General features: G+C 44.7%; 1 non-coding gene across 1 annotated transcript; it reads right to left on the bottom strand.

Moving 5' to 3' along the window:
- On the bottom strand, window positions 3320-3391 carry TRNAT-CGU. Its single transcript has one exon. It is a non-coding gene; the product is annotated as a tRNA-Thr (tRNA).

The following is a 15387-nucleotide window of genomic DNA, read 5'->3' as shown; positions in this document are numbered from 1 at the left end:
TCTTCTATTCTCTTTACAGTTCTAAGGGAGATCAGAATATGATCCTTCATAGAACAAAGACCTCTGGCTTCAAAGTGACTTTCAGACATGAAATTCACACAAAAGAGATCCAAACACGACTTTATATATTCATGAATACAAGCAGTTTAAATCAACACAGAACATATCGCTTATTCAGACATAAGGTCTGTTGTCCCCTACTCCTTCTGCCTTCAATCTTTCCCAGCATAAGAGTCTTTTCCAATGAGTCAGCTCTTCACATCAGGTGGCCAAAGTACTGGAGCTTCAGCATCAGTCCTTCCAATGAATATTCAGGGTTGATTTCTTTTAAGATTAACTGGTTTGATCTCCTTGCAGTCCAAGGGACTCTCAATAGATATTTTATGCATTGTGTGTGTGTTTGTGCATAAGTGGAAGCCTACAGTCCATTGGGTAAATTTTCTAAAGTCCTTCTTCACCTGGGGCAGAGAGGGGAGCACCCTCTGCAGGGTGGGGTGGCCTGGGGTGTGGCAGTGGTGGTGGTGGATGAGAGTGAGCTCTTTACTGGGATGGTGTCACAGAGGAGTGTTGCTTCATTTTTTTGGAGGGAAGGACAGGAAAATCTGTGTGGACCTCTAACCAGCGCCACAGATACTGGCCTGCCTGTTGGGGGCAGTGTGGTCTTTTAATGGAGAGGACTATTTGGGGATATTTTTAATAGGGGGGGACATAAGTATACTTTTGTGTCACTTAAAAAAGAAATGATGAAACACCCCAGTGGAGAGCAGAGAACATTTATGTGATAGTTCTGCTGCTGCTGCTAAGCCGCTTCAGTCGTGTCTGACTCTGTGCGACCCCATAGACGGCAGCCCGCCAGGCTCCCCCGTCCCTGGGATTCTCCAGGCAAGAATACTGGAGTGGGTTGCCATTTCCTTCTCCAATGCATGAAAGTGAAAAGTGAAAGTGAAGTCGCTCAGTCGTGCCCGACTCTTAGGGACCCCATGGACTGCAGCCCACTGGATTGTTTAATTTGCCTGCAGCCTAATAGGTTATCTTTGCCTTTGTGGACTTTGGAGGTGATTCTAGGAGGTGGTCATCTGGTAGAAAATGCAAGCAATGTGAAAGTTCACAGGGTGAGAAGTGAAGGAATCCTCTGGACAGCTCCCTCTTCCTACTTCCCTCCAGAGAGGTAACAACTGTTATTGTTAGTGACCTCAAGTTCATGCGCCTGATGAAGAGGGAGGCCAAACAAAGTGAAACATCAGCGTTTAGAGCAGAAAAAGGTTTATTGCAAGGGCTATGCAAGGAGATGCGTGGCTCATGCCCTTCAGTCCCTCAGGCTCCCTGAAGGGTTTCAGCAAAGCATTTATAAAAAAACTTTTACTTACTGAATTTTGGCTGTGCTGGTCTTGGTTGCCACACGGGCTTCTCACTGCAGTGGTTTCTCTTGTTACAGAGCACACAGCCTCTAGGGGGTGAGAGTTTCAACAGCTGTGTCACGGTGGGCTCAGGAGTTGTGACTCCCAGGCTCTGGAGCACAGGCCCACGGGCTTGCTCAGCAGCATGTGGGATCTTTCTGGACCAGGGGTAGACCCATGTTCCTTGCATTGGCAGGTGGATTCTTTAGTCCCACCAGCAGAGAATTTATAAAGGCTGGGTTGGGGGCTCCCAGCGTATGTGATCAGCTTGCGCACAACGCTCTGGTTGATGGTGAGGTTACTGGGAGGTGTCACAGGGGTTGACATTATCAGTCCTTAAGCTCTAGGAGGCTTGGGGGCTATGTGCTCGGTCATCAAGTACTGTAGTTGACATCTTCCATTTGGTGGAGGTTTTTCACATCTGTAAAATAACTCAGGAAAAGGGCATTAGCTACTATACTCTAGGTAGGTCAGAGGGAAGCTAAAGCAGAGGGTGTGGGGGAAGGTCTCCCTTTCCCAGGCTCCCTAGTGTCCTGATCAGTTTCAGTACTTTGGTCGGGATCCTTCTTTCCCCCGTATTCAGTGAAGGGGTAGCTGACGAGCGGGCCTTGGCGCCGCCAAAACACAAGTTAGAAAGGCGGAGCTTCAGGCTCCACCTCAGCGCCCCAGAGTCAGACTTGCATTTTCACACCATCCCTAGGTTGAAGTGTGAGAAGCCCTGGTGTTCACTGTTTTATATGTAGTAATTCACATGTGTGTGTTCATGCATACACACGTGCTCCTAGATTTAGAATGTGGCTATAAAATACCCTTATTTTCGGGGAAATGGTTCTGGATGGGTGGTCCGGGGAACTAGCAGAATCAGGATCACCTGGGGGCTCCTTAGAAATGCAAATATCAAGCCCCGGCTAACACAATTCGGACGCTCTGGGGTGGCGCCCAGGGCTCCGCATTTTAACTTTCCCTCCAGGTGATGCTGATGAATACTGCTAAGTGGAAGAACTCTGCGGCAGAGGACAACTTAGCCCCAGCCGCTCCTGCTAGGCTCTCCCACCTTCTCGCACTGAGAGAGCCCCCAGAGTCCGGCTCCACCCTGCCCACACCAGGAGCTGCATGAATGCTTTCTTCCGTTAGACATCTCGCGCTGAAAACAGGTTTCCCCAATTTAGGTCAAGCTGGTTTTCAGATTATACAATATGCCAGCTCCTGGAGGGTAGGGGTAATTGCATAATATCTTTTTGCATAACCTCTTTAAATGCAGGCGGGCAGCCCCGTGGTGATGCAAAGAAAACAGGTGCCCGACGACGGTAGCTGCCTTGACTGAGGCCGCGACTACAGCCAGTCTCTCAGCCAGTGCTGACCAGCGACCCATTTTACTGGGGGGGCAAAAGGAGGCTCAGAGACAGAGAGAGAAAGGTGCAGATTTTCCTGTCGGACCGGCTCCAAGTCTGGGCAGGATTTCCTCCCTCTAATGCAGTGCCTACAATGGATTTCCTTTTAAAAATAGCAAGCCAGACACCAGCTGACTCTGGGTGTGGGCTCAGGAACAGGCAACGGCAGTTCTCTCAGGAGAATGGATTCGATTGGACTTCAATGTTCAGAAAAATGCTTAGTGGCTCTTGAGCCAAGTGCCATCAGCCGTAGGTTTTTCTGCACTAAAGTCAGCGCTCGGGCCACGGTTTCCACGTGATCCCTGGAGCCCCCCGTCCGCCCGGCGCCCCCCACCATCCCGAACTCAGAAGTCAGACCACCCGGACTTGGACCTTCTGCGCGGGCGAGGGAGCCTGAATCTAAACTGAGTGAAAACACTTGGCCTGCTTGGGATCCTGGGCGAGGACCTAAATACCGGGTCTAAAACCGATGATCGTTGTGATGTCACACCCCTAAAAAGTCTCCCCCGGAAAGGGAAGATTTACCACAACAGGCACGGACGGGGTTCGAACCCGTGATCTTCGGTTTACGAGACCGACGCCTTACCACTTGGCCACCGCGCCTGCGTTAGAATGGCGGCTCGGCGAGCCTCTATCCTGGCGCCGCTCCCTTGCGCTCGCGCCGCGAGCACGAGCGCGGGCCCAGCGCGCGCGCCCGCCCGGCTCCGCCCCCTCGCCGCGGCCGGCGGGGCGGGGCTCCAGCGTGCGGGCGCCGGCCGCTCCCGCGGGGCTGTCCCGCCGCTGCTGCTGGCCCGAGCCGGGCCCGGGCGGTGTCCGCAGGATTTTCACGGGCTCTCCACTGGAGAACCTCTTCTGGAGCTCGGGAGCGCGCCGGCGTTTCAGAGTCTGGGGTTCGAATCCCAGCTCCGCTAGAGAGACTTGGCGACCTTGGATGACCGGTCTCGGGGCCTCAGTTTCCCCTCTCGGATGAGACACCCAGGAGGCTGAGGAAAGGTTGTGGACCCTTCGGGGCGGTCTGCCGCTGCCCTGCACGGAGCTGACGCTCAACAAGAGCTGTTGAATGAATGTGTACGTGTAAGTTTTCTGAAGTAAAAACTCCCGAACTCCTCCTTTGAGCCCCGGGGATGTGCCTAGCCCCGGGACCAGCAGCAGCACCTGAGCGCCGGTTAGAACTGCAGCTTCACCCCCGCTCGCCCCAGACCTGCCGAATTAGACCAGTTGCTGGAGCCCAGTAATCTGGGCTCTCCAGGTGATGCTGATGCGCGGCAAAGGCTGAGCCCCAATGCTCTGGACAGTTGATACGCATTTCACGTTTATAGACTCGAACGTGCCCTTTTGTTTTTATTCAAGTGGACTGCCTTGACAGTTCTGTGCTCTTTGATTTTCTATGAGTTAATGTGTTAACTAAGACAATGGCTTGTAGTGCATAATATAATCGCGATAGATAATAGCATATATTATTTTTTAAATGAATTAAATTTCTCATACATTAATGTGATGTGTACTATTACAATATTGCGTCATACATATATATATATACTGCATTATATACTATAATATCACCATGCATGGATGGGATGCCGTATTCTCTTTAATTACTGCTAGGCTTTCCACCCGGTGACTGTATCATAGTTGATTTAATCAGTTTCTGGGAGTAAGGCTTTGGGTTGTTTGCAGCTTATTCCCCCACCCCCCTACCCCGCCCCTTGCATAGAACATTCTACCATTTGAGCCTTTGTCGGCCTGGTACCAGTGATGTTTGTAGGATGTAAGGAGATGTAAATTAAGAATGTCCACAGCCTACAGTGCGGATGTTTAGGCAAATAGAAATCCTAAAATTGTGTTCACCAAGTTGTTTTAAATGACAGGGTTTGGTCAGGCGACTGGAAAAGGCTCTGACATTTACCCTCGGACACTGGGATAGGAACTCTGAGACTGCTCCAGGGGGCCTTGAGGTCTGGGTGCAAACCACACTGTAGCTCCTTAATTGAAATTTTAAAAATTGAACATATTCATAATTAAAACATGTATTTCTGAGCATTGCTTTCAAATAGTTGATGATAAAATTAGTTCCACTGTCACCATCCATCTTTTTGGTGTTCATTGAGTTGTTGAAATTATTATGCAGAAAGGATGGGGCTTATAAAAAGGGTAAAGAAATTAGCAAATGAGAGAACATCATGTGAGGGCTGAGCCCAGAACTAACTGGCTGGTGGAATGGAAATTAGATTCTAACAGGTGCTTTTTTCAGCTTTGTCTTCCAAGGGGAGAGACGGTGTTAAAGGATAGAGATGCAGCTGTATATCTTGATGGGCCAGTGGGATGTCCATGGTACTCAGGGTCTGGGGTGTCCTGAGGGAGGCTGGTCCTCTGACCATCCCTGAGCCCTAAAGTAGAGAACACAGGTCTGAGCCTCTTTATCTCACAGGTGTAAGGAGCCCTGAGAAGCTGCAGATCTTGGACACCTGGCTGAAGGAGGCATCTGTCCTGGACCCTGCACAGCTAGGTCCTCAAAAAGTATTGTCAGGGAAATTAGCATGTGGGTTCCTTTCAGTGTGGTCTTCTCTGTGGTACTGGAGAACTTCCTTGGACAGCATCTTCCAACCACGGTGTCAAGACAGTCCTGCTGCTGAACTTCCAATAAGCTCTTCCCTGATCAAGCAGAAACTTTCACCTTCTTAGGTGATAAGGAGTTGTCCACTGTTCACCCTTATGGACGGAACTTAAATCCAGTAAATGTTTCTCGTACCCTTACAGGGTCCCTGGGGCAGGGGCCTGATGTCACACAAATGACTGTGACCCGATCCTAGGCTTCCCCAGATGCTAGGGGGAGAACTAGGGCTGGCTGAAACAGGCGGTGCTTTGAGGAGCCTGGGGAAGTGCCGTTTTAAGTGAGAAAGTGTTGAAATTGATCTGGTGATGAAGCCAGGTGACATGATGGAATATGTTTGATCTTTTGGGTTTCATCTATGTAATTGAGTTAGCCTAGATCTGAATAATTGATAAGCATCTGCATTTATGTGCTGAAATTTTGTCGCCTTTTTCCACTTTGGAAAAAAAGTAGTTCTAAATCGTTTATTTTCCTGCCCTTCTATTTCTCTGTGCCTCTCCCCAGAGCAGGGATTCTTAATCTGGTGCCCATTGCACTCAAGACCAAGAAGTCTTGGTCAGAAGTGTATGTAAAATGTGTGTGTTTCTGGCAAAGGGATGTCACAGTTTTTATTAGGTTTTCAGAAAGGCCTTAGTGCTAAGGGTCCTTGAAACCGCCAAGCCTTTTTACTCCCTCACTCCTCTTCCTACGGTTCATGATTCACCCAGATCCGACTCAGAGGCAGTGGCATCTAAAATTGATTCACCACAGTTGGGGTTGCTTAAAAAAATGAAGGTATCTCGGAAACGCTGTCCCCTTCTGGGCAGGACTCCTGCAGCCAGGCTGCTGTCCTGGCCGCCCTCCCCTCGCTTACTGCCCACCCCCTCGCCCCCCACCTCCCAGAGCAAGGGCTCCATCTGCTTCAGCAGCGCTTCAGTGTGTAAGGGGCTTGCACCTGCACATCTCGGGAAAATGCAGCTGGACACTGCATTTTCGGGGCCGAGGTTCTGTCTTTCTCATGACTCCCAGGCTGAGCTGCTGCTGCTGGTCTCTGGGCCCTCACTTTGAGAACCACCGTGCTAAAGTATTCTTGGAGAAATTCATTTTCTTGCAAAAGAGGGTTAAAAAAAACCCAACCGATCAGGCTTGGATATTTAGGTCAGCTGAGGTGATGGCAGCAGGGTTTTCTCTGATAACTAAATCAAGACTTCACTTGAAGAAGGCTCACTTAGCTACTCACAGCATCCCCGTGATTCGCTGTCAGTGACGGACAATTCATTTTTTATAGATACTTATTTCTTTCTTTGGCTGCACTGGGCCTTAGTTGTAGCACGCGGGATAGTTAGTTTTGGCATGCGAACTCTTAGGACCCCTGGTTGTGGCACGTGCGATCTAGTTTCTTGACCAGGGATCAAACCCCAGCCCCCTGCTCTGGGAGTGCAGGGTCTTAGCCACTGGACCACCAGGGAAGTCCCAGGGATGGACAATTTAGAACCCAGACGAGAAGACGGAGGCCACAGCCCCCTTTCATTGCTTTATCTGATAAAATCAGGATTTAGAGCAGGCTGAGCACTTCAAAGGCTTGGTGGGGCTGGGCAGGTTATATTATATGAACCTGTGAGCTGAATGGGTGGAGGACACACGGAATAAGGGGTGGGGGGCCAGGTGATGTGGTGCTCTTTTCACTCCTGCCAGAAATACATGAGTTCCAGTTGAATCACATCTTTCAGATTCTCTATTTACTATTATTATTTTTTTTGATTGACATATAGTTGACTTCAGTGTTGTTAATTTCAGGTATATAGCAAAGTGGTTCACTTACACATACACATACATATACTTTTTCAGATTCTTTTCTATTATAGCTTATTACAATATATTAAATGTAGTTCTTTGTACTATACAGTAGGACCTTGTTTATTTTTATAGAGAATAGATTATATCTGCTTTTATATATATTAATATACATATACAGACACACACACATATATATATCGGCTTTTCAGGTGCCACTAGTGCTAAAGAACCCACCTGTCAATGCAGGAGACGTAAGAGATGTGGGTTCAATCCCTGAATTGGGAAGATCCCCTGGAGGAGGGCATGGCAACCCACTCCAGTATTCTTGTATGGAGAATCCCATGGACAGAGGTGCTTGGTGAACTACAATCCACAGGGTTGCAAAGAGTGGGACATGACTTAGTGTGCATGCCCAGACACACCCACCCACCCACACACCCACACCCACACCCCCCCCCCCCAGTATCTGCTAGTCCCAAACTCCTAATCTATCCCTCCTCCACTTCTCCTCTTGGGTAACCATAAAGTTTGTTTTCTATGACTGTAAGTCTAATTCTGTTTTGTATACAAGTTCATTTGTATGATTTTTTTTTTGGATTCTGTGTATAAACGATATAATATTTGTCTTTCTCTGTCTTCACTTAGTATGGTAATCTCTAAGTCCATCTGTATTTTGCATTTTGGTTACTCTAGTAAATATGTGGTATCTCATTTTACTTTGCATTTCGGTGATGACTAAAGAAGTTAAGCACCTTTTCATGCGCTCATTGGCCATTTGTTACATCATCTTTCGTGAAGTGTCTACTCAGATTCTTTGCCCATTTTTGTAGCTTGTCTGTCTTCCTGTTTTTGAATGACCAACTTGTTGTATGTTCTGAATATGAGTCGTTTTTCAGATATATGTATTTTGAGTATTTTCTCCTGTGCTATGGCTGGCATGTTCTTAACAGTCTCTCAAAACGCAGAAGTTTTAATTTTTAAAAATGCTCAATTTTGGCTGCATCTGGCCTTTGTTCAGTGCAGGGCTTCTCTCTAGCTGTGGCGAGCCTGCGCGTGGGCTCCATAGTTGCAGTATGTGGCTCGGCTGCCCTGTGCGATTTGGGAGCCTAGTTCCTCGACCGGGGATAGAAACTGCATCCCTACGTTGAAAGGCAGATTCTTAACCACTGGACCTCCGGGGAAGAACCAAAGCGCAGACATCTTTTGAGTTCATTTTTGTGTATGGTGTGAAAGTGGGCTTGATGTCCATGATTTCCTATATCTAGCACCACTTGTTGAAACAGTTATCCTCTCTCATGGAATTGCTGTGGTGCCCTTGTTAAAATTCATTTGACTGTGGACATGGAGTCTGTCCCTGGAGTTTATGTTCCACTGATCTACATGTCTGTCTTTATACCAGTTACCACAGTCTTTGCATTTTATGGTGAGTCCTAAAATCAAGTATTGTAAATCCTCCAGTTTTGTTCTTTTACCAAACTGTCTGACTGTCCTAGTCATTCATATCTGTATGATTTCCTATATACTTTTTGGAATCAGCTCGTCAGTTTCTACAAAATTACCTGCTGAGATTTTGATTGGGATTGTATTGAAGCGGTAACTGACTTTGAGAGAAATTGATATCTTAACACTATTAGGTCCCCTCATCCTTGAATATTTCAGTTGTTTGCTGCTGGTGCCTAGGAGTCTTGGGTCTTAAATTCATTTCATTGGCGTTTCCTGTGCCTTTCAGTGGAAGAGCAGCTAGAATGTTCGTGGTACCTGTGTCGACCTTCTTTCGTCTCTCCATCCAACCACAGATCCCTGCCATGTGGAGGCCCCTGCAGAGCGTAGCAAGCTGAGGACTGAAGCAGAATGGATCACTTGTGTAGTATCTGAAAAACTCAGAAGTAAAGCCCTCCTTGGAAAGAGAGTCAGTTGTTGTTTCCACCCCCTTTCACAAATAACGCCAACCAGTCGCAGAGTGGTATAAAGATGAATTCTGCATAAAAATTACAGCTGTATGGAATGCCCTGGTATCACCTCATCAAATCCATCTTAGAACCTCTAACCCTGGGAAATTATGTTTCACCTGGTTCATTCCAGGGTCAGAACAAGATCACGTTGGCAGCTGTGAATAATATAAAGTTGTGTTCTTTCTCTTTTTCCTTTTCCTTTTCCCCAGATACGCTTCTGGGAGGTCAACTAGATTATCTGAGGTACAAATACAAGCATCCAGAGTTGACAGTGGTGTTATGTATGTGAAAAGCAGTTGACAGTAACAGAATAAAATCGCTATTTCTCATTATTTGTTCTGCATTTGGTAGAGGACTCCCGCCTTTTCAGCGCTCTGTCCTCCTCTTTTCCAGGGGGACCACTCTCCGGAGTTTATTTTGGATCTTCCCACATCTTTGTCTTTTTGGATTGATATGCGTTCATACGTAGGAAATGCAGTGTTTCCCACATGGCTCAGATGGTAAGGAATCTGCCTGCAATGTGGGAGACCTGGGTTCGATCTTGGTTGGGTAGATCCCCTGGAGTAGGAAATGGCAGCCCACTCCAGTATTCTTGCCTGGAGAATTCCATGGACAAAGGACCCTGGCAGGCTATAGTCCATGGAGTCGCAAAGAGTTGGACACGACTGAGTGACTTTCTCTTCACTTCTCCCCCATTTATTTTAAAACGTTTTTAATTTATTTATTCCGTCTTACTTGCAGTATGCAGGATATAGTTCCATGATCAGGGATCGAACCGGGGCCTCCTGCATTGGAGCACAGTCTTAACCGCTGGACCACCAGGAAAGTCCCTCTTTTTAATTTCTGCCTTCTGGTCTGCTGGGGGACTGTAGCTCAGTAATAATAAATCCCCTATTGCTGGCCATCTATGTTGTTTCCAAGCTGTTCTTCACTGCAAGCAAAGCTGCTCTTGCAACTTTGCTTGTGGCTCCCTGAGCACACGTGTGGAAGCTTCTGTAGCAGAGATGTCAGGGTCATGGCTTTCCTAAGCTAACTTTCTGCTGTCCTGTAGCAGCCTCAAGCAGACAGTTCTGCACGTTCCTGCTTGCTGGTGAGTGAGCCAGCCAGTGGTACTACTGGGCTACAGGCGTGCTATTTGCTCTTACATGAGGCTCTCATTTTCAACTTTGTGTAGTTTGGTTGGGAGGAGGCAGAAACAATCAGCCATACACTTCGTGTGATGTCCTGGCCGAGGTCCGCCAGTGTGGTGGAGACGCGCCGCGAGTATGTGCGTGGTGATAACAAATCGACAAGTTCCTGTGGTTTCCATCTAGTACTGTAAGCTTATAAGAAACATTGTGTGAATGTCCTCAGTGGATTCCTTCACATATGTTGCCACTTTCTGTAAAGTAGTATCAGCATCTCACGTGAATGGTACATGGTGTGTGTTTTTAGTACTGCAGAGTGTCATCATTTTCTTTTATTTAGCTGTGCCAGGTCTTAATTGCAGCATGTAGGATTTAGTTCCCTGCCTGGGGATTGAACCTGGGCCCCTTGCATTGGGAGAATGGAGTCTTAACCACTGGACCACCAGGGAAAGTCCTCCTTTAGGTTTGTTCATATTATACGATATTTCAAAAACTCAAACCTTTACTCATTAACCAGGAAGTCATTTTGATAGATAGATAGATGGTGACCTTTTCCTAGGCCTTGTATTTTAAGATCATTGTTACATAAGTGACACTTGATCTAATGGATTTCAAACACATTTTTTTTAAAGCCATGGCAAAATTTTGGTGAATTTATGCTTGTTATTGGGGCATCTTCCACATTACCCGCACCCCCACCCCATTTTTAAAGCTAAGCATTGAAGCAGTCTATACACTGTTAAAGACGAAATGTATCTTAAGAAATTAAAAGTGGCTATTTAAAAATGTCATTTTCCATCATCAGATACCAATTATCCTATCCCCAGCTTTTGGTGTGGGCGGGGATTATTCCCAGGGATGTTCTTGGCAACTTAAAAAGATAAATGGGTGGAAGGAAATGAGAGCAGATGTGCTGATGAACTTACAGAGCAGAGCATACCTTTTGCATTTTCCCCTCCTGGTTCTGCTGTGGTGCTGTAAAACCATACGTGCAGCCGTAAAAAGCTGGTAGAAAAACGTGGAACATGAAAGATGACCTTTTCCCTCGTTCCATTATGGACACACTAGAATTGCTTTTATAGAAACAAGAGTTAAGATTTTATCAGAGACAGTTTGTTGTTTCTCTCTCCTCTTCCATGGTTCTTAAAAAGCTCTCACTGTGTTTTCTTGTGATGCTTTCTGTCTCTGCAGCTGTTCGTTGGATGCCAAGTGTGAGTGGTTTCTCTGGTGCTTAGGTTCTGTGTGTTTTGCCAGTTGTCGCCGTATATTAGGGAATGCTGTTTAATCCTGTACTAGCTCTAAAGAAAACACAAAACGTTTAGGGAAAGTTTAAAACACTACCCAGACCTCACCTTATCTCAGATAAAAGCCCTAGTTCCATTCAGGTAAAAACACCCATAGGAATCAAGGGTGGCTTTTTCCTTTTGAATTGGGGTTTTGGTTATTTCTTGTCATCCTTTTGTAAACCGTCTGCCCTACTGTCCAACCACCATTATGCTTTGTCTGTTGGTTTAAATATCCTAGAATTTTATATAAACGGACTCTAAACAGTATGGATTCTTTTTCTTTTTTTTTTTTAAAAGAAACTGATTTACAATGTTGTGTTAATTACTGTTGTACATCAGAGTGATTCAATTTTACATATATACTTTTGTAAATATTCTTTTCCATTATGGTTTATCATAGGATATTAAATATAGTTCTCTGTGCTATTCAGCAGGACCTTGTTGTGTTATATATTCCTTTCCTGGATTCCTTCATTCGGTTTAATTATTTCAAGACCCATCCATGTGGTGCATTATTGAGAGCCAAGAATTTGTCCCTTGTTACTGATGGGTGGTATGGACATTTGAGTTGTTTGCAGTTTGGGGCTATTACAAATAAAGCTGCCAAGAACTTTCATGTACAAACCTTTGAAAGCACATTAAAAAGCTTTCATTCCTCTTGGGTGAACATGTAAGAGTGGAATGTCTGGATCAGATGTTTATATTTTTAGGAAACCGTTTTCCAGAGTGGTTGTGCCATTTTGCATCCCCACCGGCTGTGTGGGGATGGTCCAGTTCCTCCACGTCCTCACCAACACTTGGTGTGGTCAGTTCTTTTCAATTTAGCCGTTCTGAAAGGTGTGCAGTGGTATCTCATTGTTTTAATTTGCATTTCTCTCTGATGACTAATGAAGCTGAACATTTTTTCATGTGTTTATTTACTGTTCCTTTATCTTCTTTGGAGAATTGTCTGTTCATATGGCTTATGCATTTTTTTATTGGGTTGTTTTTTGGCTGTGCCACATGGCTTGTGGGATCTTAGTTCCCTGACCGAGGACTGAACTTGTGGCCCCTGCAGTGGAAGTGCAGAGTCTAACCCTTTATTAGTGAATTTTAAACGTTCTTGATATATTCTGAGTACAAATCCTTTATCAGGTATGATTTCCAAATATTTTCTCCCAGTTTGTGGCTCTTTTCCTTCTCTTAACAGTGTTCTTTTAAGGGCAGGAGTTTTAAATTTTGATAAAATCCAATTTATTTGTCCCCCTGTGGATCACTCTTTTCTTCTTAAATCTAGGAAACTTTGCCTAACTCAGACTAACAATTTTTTTTTGTGGTTGTTGCATGTTTTCCTATAGATGTTTTGTAATTTGAGATTTTACATTTAGTTCTATGACCAACTTAGAGTTAAATTTGAATATGATGTGGGTTATGAATGGAAGTTTACTTTTTTGTATACAGATATCAAATTGTTCCAATGTCTTCTGTTGAATCATTCTTCCTCCATTGAATTGGCATTGTGCCTTTGTTGAAAATAAGTTGTTCACATGCCTCTGTGGTCTGTTTTGTTCCACTAATCTATTTTTACACCAGTTCTTAACTAGCATACTTTTATAATAAATCTTAAAATCAGGTCGTGTTAGTATTCCACCTCTCCCCTTCCTTTTGGCTATTCTAGTTCCTTTACATTTCAGTGTGAATTTTAGAATTTGGTAACAATTCATACAATAAGCCTGTTGGGATTGCATTAAACCTGTAGGTCAGTTTGGAGAGAATTTAGCCTATTGACACTATTGAATCCTCCAATCCTTGTACGTGATATATTTTCTGATTTAAGTCTTCTTTAATTTTCTCCTTGGAAAATTTTGCTCCTTGGAAGAAAAGCTATGACAAACCTAGACAGCAGAGACATTACTTTGCTGACAAAGGTCCATCTGGTCAAAGCTATGGTTTCTCCAGTAGTCATGTATGGATGTGAGAGTTGGACCATAAAGAAAGCTGATTGTCGAAGAATTGATGCTTTTGAACTGTGGTGTTAGAGAAGACTCTTGAGAGTCCCTTGAACTGCAAAGAGATCAAACCAGTCAATCCTAAAGGAAATCAGTCTTGAATATTCTTTGGAAGGACTGATACTGAAGCTCCACTACTTTGGCCACTTGATGCAAAGAACTGACTCACTGGGAAAGATCCTGATCCTGGGAAAGACTGAAGGCAGGAGCAGAAGGGGACAACAAGGATGAGACGGTTGGATGGCATCACTGACTCGATGGACATGAGTTTGAGCAAGCTCCAGGAGTTGGTGGTGGACAGGGAGGCCTGGTGTGCTGTAGTCCATAGGGTCACAAAGAGTCGGACATGACGGAGCGACCGAACTCTTTAATTTTCTCAGCAGTGTTCTTGTTGTTCCCAGTGTACACATCTTTAACATCTTGTGTCAGATTTATTTTTCTTACAATATTTTGGAGAGTTTTAGAAATGATAACTATTTAAAAATTTCAATTTCTGAATATTCATTACCGGTAGATAGAAATGTGCTTGAATTCTTTGTACTGGCCTAGTATTCTGCCACCTTGTTAAACTCACTTATTTGTAGTCTTTGGGTCCATTCTTTCAGATTTCTATATCGGCTACCATGTAGTCTGTGAATTGTAACAGTTTTACTTCTTCCCTTCCAATCTGAATGCCTTTGTTTGTTTTTCTTACTTTATTGGTTAGAACTTCTAGTTCTAACTTCTAATAATGTTGAGTAGAAGTGGCGAGGACACTCTCAGAGGACGTTCTTAGTTTATTTCGGATCTTCAGGAGAAAGCAGTCTTTCAGTATTAAGCATGGTGTTCCCAGTGGATTTGTCACAGATGCCCTTTATCAGGTTGAGGAGGTTCCTTTCCACTCCTAATCAGTGAGGGAATTTTTTTTTTTAAATCAGGAATGAATGCCAGCTTTTTCAGTTGCTTTTTCTGTGTCTATTAATATGATCATGGCTTTAAATTTTTTTAGTTTTGAGACCCCATATAGACCCCATATGGACTATAGACCTCCAGGCTCTTCTGTCCATGGCATTCTCCAAGCAAGAATTTTGGAGTGGGTAGCCATTGGAGAAGGAAATGGCAACCCACTCCAGTGTTCTTACCTGGAGAATCCCAGGGATGGGGGAGCCTGATGGGCTGCCATCTCTGGGGTTGCACAGAGTTGGACACGACTGAAGTGACTTAGCAGCAGCAGCAGCCATTCCCTTCTCCAAAGGATCTTGCCAACCCAGGGATTGAACTTGCAGGCAGATTCTGTACTGTCTGAGCCACCAGGGAAGACCAGTATGGTAAATTACACTGATTAATTTTTAAACATTAAACTGGCATTACATTCCTCGGACAGACTCTACGTGGTCAGGATTATCCTTTTTATACATTGTTGGGTCCAATTTTGTAAAATTTGTTTAGATATTTTGTATGTTCATGAAGGATATTGGTCAATTTTATTTATTTTTCTAGTAATGTCTTTGGTTTCAGCATCAGGGTAATACTGGCATCATATTATAGAGTAAGTTGAGGGGATAATAAGTTGCCGCCTTTTCAGTTTTCTAGTTTGCAGACAACTGGTAATATTTCTTCCTTAAATGATCGGTAGAATTCAATAGGAGAGCTATCTGGGCTTGGGTTTTCCCTTATGAAAAAGCTTTTCCCTATTAGTTCAACTTCTTTAAATAATATGGAGCTAATCAGGTTATCTCTTTCTTCTTAAGTGAATGAAGTTTGACTCTTTCAAGGAATTGTTTCATCTAAGTTGTTGACGTTATTGATAACATTTTTCATAATATTTCCATAGTATCCATTTCACATCTGTAGAATCTGTGGTGACATCACCTCTCTCA

The sequence above is a fragment of the Capra hircus genome, chromosome 25, assembly GCF_001704415.2.
Source record: "Capra hircus breed San Clemente chromosome 25, ASM170441v1, whole genome shotgun sequence".
Lineage (NCBI taxonomy): Eukaryota > Metazoa > Chordata > Mammalia > Artiodactyla > Bovidae > Capra > Capra hircus.
This window is presented reverse-complemented; position numbering and strand designations above follow the sequence as displayed.